The sequence below is a fragment of the Synchiropus splendidus genome, chromosome 8 (genome assembly GCF_027744825.2).
Source record: "Synchiropus splendidus isolate RoL2022-P1 chromosome 8, RoL_Sspl_1.0, whole genome shotgun sequence".
NCBI lineage: Eukaryota > Metazoa > Chordata > Actinopteri > Syngnathiformes > Callionymidae > Synchiropus > Synchiropus splendidus.
In genome coordinates this window covers 9,187,409-9,201,131 of record NC_071341.1, presented here as the reverse complement: position 1 = coordinate 9,201,131, position 13,723 = coordinate 9,187,409, and the positions used below count along the sequence as shown (strand labels likewise).

Sequence of the window (13,723 nt, the reverse complement as noted above, 5' to 3'; positions counted from 1 at the left end):
TAATACTTTTTATACTTGTACTGTAACTTTTTATACTTATATTGTAGCTTATAATATGTATTTTATTTTACATTTATTTTATATATTTATGTTACATATATTATACCTTGTAAAAATGCCAAAAACATAAGGCATTATTGATTTTTTTTATTAGTCATGATCACTTTTCTTGTTGCTGTCTCCATTTCACAGCATACGGTGCCAGTGTCGCCGGGCTTCATTATCATGTTAGTGATTCAAGAGTATCATGTGATGTACAAAGTCTACAAATACTGCTGTATATTTTTATCAAGAGATTTCCTGCAGGTACTGCAGCCGACAGCCGTGCTCTGATTGACATGGATGCAGCCTGTTTTCCATGCACCACTGTGCCGTGACCGTGTATGTCGACAGCCCATGGTAGGTATGTGCAATAGGGTGTCATACACTATTTTACCGCTCAGAACAAATTCAAGATTCAAGAAATAATTCAACTTGAACGTGAACTTTATCCTACAAGCAAGACGCCGGTAAAATGGTTGCCTATGCCAGTGATATTTGGGCCATGAGCGCCTCCTACAGGGCCACTTTCTTTGTTCTACACCTTTGGGCCATGAGGGCCGCAAGACGCTCAGTTTAATACATTAGCCACATATGGTGGCAGTAGTGAGATCAAAAGGGTTAAGAACCCCTGGCCTGTGCATCATTTTCATTGAGCAAGCCAGCAAAACTTTTCCACCAAGATTGGGTCTTGAACATCTACTTTCTCCGGAGCCAGATAAGCTGCACTCATCCTCCTCCTCTACCTGCCTCATTCACGCTCATGTCATCATTTCAGTCGCCCAACCGTACGCTGCAATTACAATTTCAATTGTTGCCACTTTTGTTAAGACGGTAAGGCAACGCAAGGCTACATGAGACGATGTATAATTTGAGTCAAGTGATCTCTCTTTCTTTATGACGACTCGCCGATTCGTAATTCTTCTTTCTGTACTTCCCATCAGGGGTTGCCACCTTCATCTCTACTCCAGTCCTCCTTCATTGCGTCCTTTACTCCTTTATCTCACCTGGTACGTGCATTTCTAACACTCAACAGTGTCACTCCTCTCTAACATCACGTGGTAACATGTCAACAAACAATGATACCAACATCTGCCAGTGTTTTTTGCTCACATGATTCCACCCATTTGACAGATTTTTTCCTTAAAATATTGTATCATCTCTAAACTCCACAGCTCATCCAGCAAACATTCGCCCAATAAAAGGGCCTTAAAAATCCCGTGCTCATCCTCCCTCTTATCTCCCGCCCCACCCATCGGAGTTGACCTATTAGCTACTACAGCCAACTCTCGAACAGGGGCCTCTGACTAGCCTACATAGCGTAATACTCTCATCTAAACTCCACTGAGTCGGACTAGTGCGTCTTACTGAGCTCCTAATGCACCACTCCACAAAGCCTCACACACACTGGACCCTTGTCTGGAGAAGTTATTCAGACACTTCACCACCACGTGTCATCGTGCATCGCGGGTAGGCGCGTATCCGCTGAAGCGCAGCACACGCTGCACGCCCGCGCCTCATGCTGAAGTACAAAACGGCAGTAAAAAGTTTACACGTCCTGCCATTATTTAACAGCAGCGAAAGTTATTGCTGATGCTGATGAGTGATCAGCTGAACTAATGTGCCTGCCTGCTTAAAGCGAATAAGCAGAAGGTTAAAGTAGGCCACTGCCCTCGCGCACAGATAAGTCCGCGCACTGGAAGACTACTGCTAAAGCATGAAACAGATGGCTCTGCACATGTAGCCCCGGACACAGCTTTACGCAGATATCTACAGACTAAAACATCAAGCCCCGACTTCAGTAGAGTGCACTAATCATGAACTTGCATCCCTAATCTGAGAGTTCACATGCACAAGCACAGGCGCCGCGCAAATGTGCAGCTTTTTATACTTGACGAAAACGCCACAATACCTGAAAGACGCAAACTCGTTTCCCCACCAGACACCAGCTGTCACTCAGCCTCCCTGCCGTCTCTGTGTGTCGTAACTCCTTTTCTTGGCAGGGGTGTGTGTTTGGCAAACCTGCGACGGTGTCTGCATGTAAATCTAACATCCTGGCAGGCGTCCTGATCTGCCAGTAAGATGACAAGATTGGCAGCCGAGTCTGTTTCGCAATTTGGCAGCTGTCATTCCAAAAGTCTTTTTTAAACTTCCCGGTTGTGCCAAACATTTCCAAATAAATTAGAGAACTCTGCAGAAGGAACTCATTATATATCACGCCACCAGGTATTTTGAGCGTAGTTTTTCTACTCTTGCCACCTTCATTTATACTATTGTGAGACACATAACCTTCTTTTCTCACTGCCGCACTGTGACAATGAAACTTAAGCAACATACATCCAGATATGCCCCTGAATCAGTCACTGCACTGGTCATCACTCCTTTCTCCTGCTCCCACAACTGTCTGCACGAACATAAATACAGACTAAGCTTCTCCCTTCAAGGCGCCAGCCAGTAGATAATACAAGGTGACTATTTGCAGAACCTCGGTTTAACCTGAGGTAACCTTGTCTGAAGCCCCTCAGCAACTAATTGGCTCCTTGGCAGATAGTGCTGTGTTCTGAAACTGCTGTATTCTTTAGTATGCTTCCCTCAGACTCCTGCTTTCCCCACAATGCTCTCTGGATTCATCTCTTTATCTCTGTGTCTTTGACCCCTCCTTATGTTCGCTCCCGGTGGTATTGCTCTAAATGAAGGAGGGATTTAAAACAAAAAAAAGGCCCTAACCAGTCCGGCCACTTGGGAGCAGGTCCACTTCCTGAGGGTGATTTGGTCACTCCATTTTTGCTGGAATTGGGATTGGTAATGATTTATCGCTAGATTGAGTCCCAGTATGACTCACCTTCCTCGTGAACTCTCTGAAGCCAGAGTATGTTATCAGAGCGCAGTGTTTCACACTTGTGAAATTAGAATGTTTTGAGGCGGAAGGGGAGCATGAGCCGGTGATTCTCAACTGGGGGGTTGGGACCCAAAATGTATCAGCAGGTATCAGATCTTAGCTTGGACAAAAAAAGTAGCCCTTGAACTGATAAGTCAGGGTGTTTTCTCAGCGTGGGCCGGAGTCTGTTTCGACTTGGGTTGTCGTGTTTCGGTTTTTGTGTGCTTTTATTTTGTTATTTCCTGTTTTCCAGTGCATTGTTTCCGTTTCCTTCGTTCTGTTCAACTTCTCAGCAGCGCAGCTGGAACTCATCCGCTGATCAAGCTCTGCTTATTTCTACACCTTGGTTCCAGTCTGCACTGCCAGATGGTTGCTCCACGTCCACCGGTAAAGATCCCCTCAAGACTTAGCTCTATTGAGTTCTATTGACCGTGCCTTTTCTGCTGCTTCCTTGGTTATTTCCTTGTTTATTTTCTATCAGCTTTGTGCTTCGTGTGAGAGCTTTGTACTCGCGTTTTGTTTTCTCTCACCATGACAGGGGTGGCACAGCACATAGTACATTCTTGACAGTCCTCCTTAAAGGGCGAGGACCTGCCACATTCAGGGGCCCTGGTGCTCTAAGTGCAGGGGAGAACCCAAGTCAAGTATTTTTGCACTGTAAAATATATTTAAATAAAGCTGTGGAATGATCATTTTTGTACATTGGGTGACAGATTGCCACTGAGGGGTGATGTTGGGCGTCCAAATCCAGACCAGCTGAGAACCAGTGCTCTAAGGATGGAATGACACGAGTGAAAAGTTGAAATCAAAATTGTACTATGAATTAAATTCTCTTCAATGTAGTTTCAAAAATATGTACGAGAGACAAACTTGCAGACTGCAATGAAAAGTAGCTACTTTCCAACAAACCTAACTTGGCGGGCACCTGGTGAGGTTGAGTCAAGAATCAGATGATACGATGCATATGGTGATACTTGGGTCAAGGTACGATGATACTGTATAACACGATACTGTGATATTCTGTCACACGTTAGATTGGGGAACACACATTAAGTATTGATAATTACGCTTTATAAAAAACACAATATTACCCAAAGCAAAGTTGATCAGATAAATGTCAAAACGTGAATAAAAACAACTCATTCATCTTGTTTCTTTTCAATACTGAGCAAACTAGGCAGTGCTACATACATATACACGTCACATCTGACTTACGACCGGGATCAGTTCCGATCAACCGGTTGTAAGTCGGATTGGAATTAAGTCGAATGCCCTTCAATATAGTAGATGCGAGGGTTATAGCTACTACTGTAGTGGTAGATCTCTGTGTGAGAGTGAGATGCTGGGATACTGTGCTGCCGTAACTGTCGTACGTGTTACCGAGCTGCAACGTGCTGCGGTGCCAGACATTGAATAAAAAAATAAGCATCTGCTGGCCGTGGTCGTAAGTACGGGTGGATGTAAGTTGAGCAGGTTGTACGTTGGATGTTACGTGTATATACCTTTCTAAAACGTGCATCAAGTATGTCACTAAACCAATGTAAAACTAAGTAATGTCGTAAAGCAAAATAGTATTACTAACAAGTTATTATCTTTGTTATACATACTGACGGTTTCCTGACTTACAGTACACGTCACACTGTCATTAAAAAAAGCCAGAATTATTATCATTATTTTGATTTTTATCCTCCCTATGTCGGGAAAAATATTGCCTTTACCATGACAGGAGTGACTCTGCAGTCTGCAGGCATCACAGTGGGCTAAAACAGGCAGATGTGGGAGAAAGAGTCACACATTATTACATTTTTTTGCCATTGGGAAAAGCCTTCTGAAACTTTTCCCTAAACAATCTCCACTTTTCACACACTTATCCTTCTTGTCAGTCGTTGCTATTTTTAGAAAGCTTCGACAGCACTTTTTCAGCTGTTACACAAACACTAAACTGCGGTTGCCCCAGTGTGAGAAAATTTGACGTCCCTCAGTAGACAGCTGTTCCTCATTAACGCCCTACTGACGCATTAGTGACCTCCTTAGTTAGAGTGAAAGTTAACCATCATTTTCACGGTGGTAAACCCTGACAAATGTCAAATGATCAGCACAGTTTCGTGTAAGAGAGTTCACAAAAAGTCTGACCTCATATTTCACAAACATGTTACAGAGAGGACTAAAGCTTTACTCCCTCTTGCACCACTGCATCATACAGATGAGTTTCCAAGAACTGTCTGTCCATGTCGGCCTGCGCTGCGATGGAAATCAAAAAACTAGTTAAGAAATTGCATGACACCACAGAAACCAAGGCTTATGGAAATCCCCCGAATTGCTTTCAGTTTTTTTGTGTCAGTCACATATTATAAAACATGGCTGTCATGTTTCCATGATAGAAATTGGGTCATGGAAGATGAATGGGCTTTTTTAAACCTCTGAATGAATGAATCCAGGATAGGAATCAGTGCCACATTGCCCAGAAATGCGTCTGAAAATGAGAGGACAAATCATGGGCATGATAGACCCAAGAAGTCGGGACGGCAGGGAGGGTGAGGTAATGCCTTACTTCAATGGAACCATCCTCAAGAACGGCGCTCTTTCACTGTTTGTGTTGTGTTTTTTCCTCAATACTGACACTGAGCAGTAGCCAGTTTTGGAGATTGATTCTCAGTAAATGTGGATTTTTTCTTTTCGCCTTTAAATTCAAGAAAGTGCCGGGAGCTCCCAGGTTCAGCAGCATGTCATATGAAGGAACTGAAATCCCACTCTAACAGACATTCTCCCCACTGCTTCAGTCTGCTTCTATAGCCGGAGGATGAGAAACTGGACTGGTCCAACGGCACAGTGTAAAAGCAAATCGCTCTTCCCCTCAACGTTCTTCCCTGCAATAAAACTGGACAGAATAGACTTCATTAGCTTTTTGCTCTCACTCTCACAGACCATTTCCATATTGATCTGCGAGCACACGCAGCAGCTGCATGTGTTACTAGGAGTGTTGCGTTGTAGAGGACTCAGGTGTTTCTTATATCATTATCTACTGCTCTCTGGAGCGTGTCCACTCAGCAGCCAATCAGATGGTGCTATGGGTTGCAACTCATTTTATTGACTGTCGATATGTCAGAATGGCAAATATCAACACCGATAATCTGTTCATCACTACTTCTAGCCTTCAACAGTACAGTAGTAATGTTTCACAGTGAATCGACTCCGCAGGCCGCTACCAACTACATTTTTTTTTCCTCATGTAGACAAAAAAATTAGATTCAACCAATGTCTCATGATCTGTTTTTGGTATCTATCCACTCAGTTAAAGTGGTACATCGACCGCACTGTTAGCACACAGCTGTCCAGTGAAGGTACATTATTTTCTCGGCTAACAATTTTTTTATACGTTTTTTTTTGTCCCATTTACAGCCAAAAAGTATGGTAATGTAAATAAAACCATTTGCTCATGGTGAGTTGCTTTTACAGTGAAGTCACTGGCACATGTCACTAAAATATTGTGTTGTTCATGTTTATTTTTTAATTGTACTATTTGTAAGTCTATCTGTAAGTCTATGTTTTGTATTTAATGTTGCTTTTTATGCCACTGTATTTTTTTTTTGTACAAGTATTCAAGTAATTTTCTGTCTCTGACAGTCTTTGACAGTTGTATTTAACTACTTCTTTTCACGCTTTCAAAACATCTCAGCTCTTCACATGATGTATTTAGAGTTAGAATGTAAATAATGTGTTTGCCTGTACTTTAATGTGTAAAAAAAAAAAAAAAAAAAAAAAAAAAAAAATATATATATATATATATATATATATATATATATATATATATATATATATATAAATAAAAAAAAAAGCCTCAGTGAAATTGCAACTATATAAGACGGTGGAAACCTTGACACATGAATGACAAAAAAAGAAAAAGAAAAAAAGGGAAATCAAATGAACAATGAAGTTAGGATGGAGGTGTCATGGAGTGCACAAGCAAGAGAGAAAAGAAAGATCGGATCACTAAGTACAAAGGTCAACTCTACTTCGCTACATTCACAGGTGCGCTGAACATCACATAACATAAATATCCCTCCATTAAAATGACTTGTTGCTCTAATGAACAGCATAAATGTGAAACACTTAGTTCATAATTGTGTGTGTTATTAACATATTAGATTATTAATAATATTAATATATCATTTCTGATGATCAAATAAAAATACTGTCTGCCTTCAGTACTGATGGTCTAAAAACGTGATAGTTTGGGTCAGAAAAGGGGATGAAAGTGCTTTGCTGTGGGAAACTCTGGCCTTTGATTTTATATGTAGCGTCTGGTTTAAGGTGTTGACCAAAGCAGCGATGCTTTCTAACATATTCTTCATGCTGGCTCAGCAGGCGCTGGAGCTGGCCTGTATTTTCATTCTGCACGCTGGTCAAATTTACATCCCATTTCTTCCAAAGGAAACTTTACTGCTCTCTCTCTCTCTTTCTCTCTCTCACACACACACACACACACACACACACACACACACACACACACACACACACACACACACACACACACACACACACACACACACACACACACACACACACACACACACACACACACACACACACACACACACACACACACACACACACACACACGTGCGCGCACGCACGCACACCTACACACTCTGTCATTTCTACTATTCAGCAAGAAAAGAGGAGGGAAAAAATCAACACTAACATGCTGAATCAGCACTCCTCAGCAAACCCGGGCTCTTTCCCAGACTGCAACAAAAATATCAAAAAGTCAAAGCACCAAACTTTCATCACTGTTGAATGTCGAGCAAATAAGCGTTGGGATCAATGAAACAGAGGCATTGTAGTATGAGGAAAATTCAGATCCCGTTCTGACAGTATGACATCATCAGGTTTTGTCATTTCTACAAAACAAAATCAAGACGCGAATACCTTAAGTTACTATAGAAAAATACCAATGATGAATAGGGGACCGAAAAACAGAAATGTGGCACGGTGAAGGAAGATGACGCAACATTGCCAACATCACTGTGATATTTAGCAGAACCACAACATCAATGGCCGGTAGTTCATTGACCCGCTAATCTCTCCGAGGAGTCTGAATGTGGATTGTATCCTGCTGCAGCCGGTGTGCCTCTGTACTTTGGGAGTTGGATAATTTAGTTGTCGCTCGGTGACCTCTTCCTCGGTAACAGGCCCCGATTAAGCCTCGGTATCTGTGCGTCTGCTTGATGAAGCAGAGTTCCAATGCTGAGCACATCTGCTCTGGATGCCTCTGGCACCGCCATATGGCTGGCAAACACGCCGTCTACTTCTCTTCTACAAAGAGTTTAGGATGAAAAGAGAGAGGAAAAAAGAGGAGTGTGCATGCCCTACACACAAAAAGCGCGTGAGAGACAACGCCGGGGACGGAAGGCAGAACAGCTGACAAGCTAGGAGCCGCACGTGCTGCCCATCAGGCTCTGAGGAGGACTCCACTCCACCTCCAAACACATCGTTTCAAATGCCCCAGAAAGAGGAGGATTCTGATCAGTGAAGCTGCAGCTTTACCTACGTCGCTGCCAGACGGCATCAGCCACTTATCTATAGTGATGACATGATGACAAACACAGGCATGAACTCATGACCCTTTGCTCCATTCACCATCTTCATTCAGCGGGTGCCCGACCCAGCAGGGCTATTTGAGGTTATTCATCATCGATCTGGACATTGCACAGGGACATATGGAACTCCAGCCGATTTGGCAGTGCCTTATAAAACACTCAACTGTCCCACCAAGTCTGAAGGTTTTCTTGAGCAAACATCACTGGAGGTACTCGTGTGGTCAAATGTCATGTGGTGAGATCACATGCTACGACATGACGGGAGATTGGATTCAGAAAGTGAACAGCAAATGCCCATCAGACTGACTTATCCTTCTATTTGCAACCTGTGCAGGGTGGTAGTGCACATAAACTACATCCATTCCGCCAAAACCGACCAGAGAGGACAAAGGAAAGTAGCTGCAGCAGCTTACTGGGTGCAACCGGAATGACGTCAAGAGAATACCTGAATGTTTTTGCCTGGTAGCATCTTGAGTGTCCAATGGAAATAATAAACACCAACCTAGTCACGGACACAAACAATATTTGAGTACTGAAAGTAAAATAGCTGCATACATTAGCAACTTTGATCCAAAAAAAAAAATGTGTGAAAATTGTTCATGATAAAATATGACTTTTCATTTGAATACATTAGAATCACAAATAAAATTTTTAAAAAGTTTACCACGCAATATACTACATTTGAAAAAATGATAATCAGTAATAAAATAAAGTTTACCACGCAATATGGATTTATCAAGGACTTAAGGAATAATTATAGAAACACTTGCAGATTACATGAAATGTTACATTTGTAATGCAGGGTTTCAGCCACGTATTAACTAGCAAGGTGCACTGCCACTGCTTAAATGAGAAGACATATATTTGGATACATTTCTTTTCCTTTATTAAAACAGTATTTTCCCAGTATGTTTGCATCCACCGCACACAGTCTTCGGAACTGCACAGTCATGCATTTCAGCGATGCGAGAGTTGGTCTGAGATGCACTGGCATTTTCTTTAAAACTGTCCATATTCAGTGCATACAGCGATTAGCTGAAAGTTGCAGAGCGAAAAAAGAATAAGGTCATCCATAAACACTTTCCTGAGTGCAACTACATTGGCTGACTGCTGAAGTGTGGTCATACATATGTGTTTTCGGTTTTCGTCTGACTTCTCTTGAACTCAGTATCGTCTCCTCTTGTAAGTCGAATGGATTGTCGCCCCTTTCTTTGTGCGATCTTCATCGCAATACACTGTATCTATTTACAAAGATCTAAACAACTAGTTCTCAGCGCAACAGAGTAAGCGGAGACAGACTCACTGGTGCACATCGAGTGTTGCAATGATGGATTCAATCATTTCATGAAGCAGGTTTGCTTCTCCCAAAATAGCTCAGGACCAGACAGTCTTGCTGGTCTGGACACATGAGAGACAAGTGCCTTTCCTGTCAGACAGCAGCTGATGGCTCAATCGGAGACGCATGTCCTAGCAACTGTTGACCCTATCAACAAAAGGCTCAGTCAATTTGTGGGACAATTTGTGGATAATTCGGGGGCGCAATTTTTCAATTATTTGCTTGTTAGTTTTAGTTCCTTCTCACACTGACTGGTTCCACTTGTGTTTCTCTCCAGCCGAACAGACACCATGCTTAGCTGTATTCATCATCATTTACTTGCGCCTCCCCTTCCCATGTCCTCCAGCGCTTTCCTCTTGATATTTTTATTCCTCTCCTCTTCTTTGCCCCTCCTTGCTCCCCCATCTCCCCTGCTGCCTGCGGCTCTTCATGGAGGGTGCATTATTATGGTGAAATCAATACCTTCCCCACTGTCCAGGGGCAGGTCAGCGACCGTTGGGTGGGTTGTGGCATTATTGTGCAGTAAAAGTTGTGTACACTTTCATGTGGGTGGGAGGGGAAATATCTAGCTCGATAAATGCGAGTCCATTGATCTTTTCTGCTCGTCTCTGCGCAGGGGAGGATCCTCGGAGACAGAGCTCTGACAGACATGCAGCTCTTCTGATGCGATCTCTGCGTATGTGTCCATGCTTGTGTGTAAGCAGAGACAAGGGAGTCTCGTGAACAAACCGAGTGAGCACTCAGATCATACAATATGCACAATAAAAACAAATCTAGACTATCTCCTGACCTTTGTTTTTGCTCTCATTGCTCTCTGGTGGAGGTCTGCTCCTCTCCTTGTGATCATTTATGGTATTTCAAAATGTAAGATCAACACTATAAGTTGCACATCCCTGCTATCTCCTCGTTCATTTTTTTTGAAGAGCGGAATCCCGTTTTTCTTTCTCAAAGCCCCGAGGCAAACCCAAAAGTAGGTCCATTCAGGGTGTAGCTATCGAAGCCATTGTACATTATCCCTCCGTGATCCATCTCAGCCTGTGTGCCACTCCGCCTCTCACACTGTATCCCCTCTGTGAAGGAAAATCCCCATGAGTTGGACTGCAAGAGGAGGGTATTATTAATGGGGCTTAGCATCCATCTCCAGGGTTTACAATGTTGAACCCTGGATGAGGTGCCGGCTCCAACATTTTACTCAAACATGGGAAAAGGAATTCGAGTAGACTGACAGTTCACTAGTTTGAGATAGTGTGGGTGGGATTTATAGAGTAAAAATAGATGATGTTAATGTTTTGCAACATTCAAAGGTCCAAAATACTGCAACGAATAGGGCATTTACATGTAATACAGTGTTTTCAGAATGTAACTTCATATATTTGTCATGCACAGTCAAACCTTTTCACAAACAGTGTTTTTATTTAGAACATGCTGATGGTACATGCTCAGTAAGTGGAGAAATGGCTGGGTCTGAGAAGAATGTTACATAATAGAAACATGACAGTCTAAAGTCAGATGCAACATTTGAGCACTTGCTAACATACTTTTTAAACCACATTTTGAGCAACTAGAATTTGACATTTAAAACTATAAAAGTACATACTTCAACTTCCTTTTTTTTTTTTTAATTTGGCTTTTTTTCATACACCACAACACCACAATCCGACATGTCAGCATGTTCATCAGCCCGAGTGTTAAGATCTAGTGACTAGTGGACTATCAAAAATAGTTAGTTAGTTGCTGTCCAAATTTGAGATTTAAAGAAAAACGGCAGAATTTTTTTTTAATTAACATTAAAAACAGAACCTCAGATAAATAATAATTACATGAAATATTCAGAAAAAAGGGGCAAATAAATTCATAATAAAGAACCTGAATTATTATATATATATATATATATATATATATATATTGGGTGGGTTGAACCTCAGATGTACTCTGCCACAGCTGCTCATTTTCAAAGCTGACTTGGGATCATATTTGGGTTATTTTTCTGGGCAGCATGCGATACCATGGTGAATTCATATTGTATGCAGATACAGCATTTGAGTCCTGATACTTTTGACAACCTCAACCAAAAGAGCAGAAAACTTCTGTGTCTGTGTTTCTGTATTTAATCTATATATTTGTATGATAATACACTACATTATTGCACAGTTAATTGCTTATTATACGCACTAGCAACAACTAAAGTGTCAAAAAAAAAAAAAAAAAAAGCAGTGCAGTTGATGTGTGTTGAAATAAAATGATGGACTGCAACAAATAAATTGGCCATGTTGAATGTTGATATTATGTTGAACATTACCCACTGAAATATTTGCAGTTGGATTTTTCTTTTCATCTTTCTTTTGTCTCTTTTGATGCACCCTCTGACACATTAGATTGTATGGTAGTGATAACACATTTTCCTTCAGTCTCCGTGAGTGTCTCGCTCCTTCGTCCCTCCATGGGCAAACAAAGAACACGCCCCTAAATAATCAGTTGAGCTATTCACTGCTCGAGGCGACGCACAGAATGAACGTATTCATTCTATAATGACTGTGGAGGCAGTCACACACTTCATCCGTCTATTCCGGTCTCAAAGAGCGGTGGAGAGAACACTGACTTCGTACAATTTACAAAGCGATATTACAGATTTTTCTGCGGGCCAATCGGGAAGGACTGAAGCGGCATAAGAATTATGCTGATGTTTTTACGGGAAGGGTTGTGAAAGTTGAAAGAGAAGAAGAAATATGTTTCCCCCAAACTGCGCTCAAATGCGTATGTAACCAATTTGCAGGCATCAATTCAGAGAGACCATATATCTGCTAAGGCAGGCCTCTGAAAAGGCTATGATGATATAAAGAGAGCCATATAAAACGGGAAGCTTTAATACTCCTTGATCTATGGTGCTGAGGGCAAGATGGCCACAGGACTCGCGTCCCCGTCGACACCGGAAATCGATGTTGGTGTAAAAAGGTTTGGTTTGGTGAATGTCATGTCAGACCTCAGAACGTGAAGGAAACCGGAGCTGCCTCATAAAGCACAGTGATTAGTGGTGGAGGGGTGAAGGGCAGATGGGTGCGAGCATAAATTGTAGATCTATATGATGCTAAATGGTTCTAACATGGACTGAAATGAGCACGAGCGCAGGAATCTATTTACTGAGGCTTGAACCTTCGTCCTCGCTGGGATATTCTTATCTCGAGACTTTTTTTTTAAAAATATCGATCTGTTCTCAATCATAGCTTTAAAATCTGTGAAGAAAAATGAACCCCAGTCATATTCATCTGTCGTCCCTTTCTTTATATTAATGGACGATTATCTTGATATTATGTACGAAGAAACAATCATACTAATACCATAATTTGACCAGTATAATAGTGGTTTTCAAAAGGACATACTGCAAAAGCCAATTTTATTTCTCGTGGTTGTTTTTTTTCATGGAAGCAGGATTTTTGTTTTGTGTGGTTTCGTTTCAGCATAAATGTTGAGATTAAAAACCTCGGCTTATTGGACAACGGCCTTCAAACTAGAGGCAGGGGCCAGTCACTCTTTTGTGTCACAGAATGTATATCCTTGGTATGAGCCCTCACCTTTTAAAGCAATGTACACCCTTTGTTCGCATCAGTCATATGCTTTTATTGCTCCTATGGTCACATATGCGGCCATATTTGGCCCGACAGCCATGAGTTTGATTTCTCCTGTATCTATGCAACACAACTTCGTCGGCGACAATTTCTAACAATTAAGTATTTTCAGTCATAGGAGAGGAATTTATGATCCATGACTCACCAATAAGGCCTCTCAATCAGGCTTTTAGCTTGGAGGGCGTCTGGGCGTCTGCAAAACATGAAAAAATGGGCGCCTGATTCTCAACCGTAGCTTGGCTGCCAG

At 41.8% G+C, this 13,723-nt stretch overlaps 1 protein-coding gene across 2 annotated transcripts in view; it reads right to left on the bottom strand.

The window, feature by feature from the left end:
* igsf11 (immunoglobulin superfamily member 11) overlaps nt 1-13,723 on the bottom strand; it is a 111,226-nt gene that overhangs the window by 23,761 nt on the left and 73,742 nt on the right. Inside the window, exon 1 of one of the 2 annotated variants that reach the window (XM_053873617.1) lies at nt 1,952-5,676. The exons of the other annotated variant lie outside the window; for it this stretch is intronic. The gene's annotated coding sequence lies outside the window, so the exon portion shown is untranslated. Of the gene's footprint in view, nt 1-1,951; nt 5,677-13,723 lie in introns of those variants that run through there. 2 annotated transcript variants of the gene reach the window in all.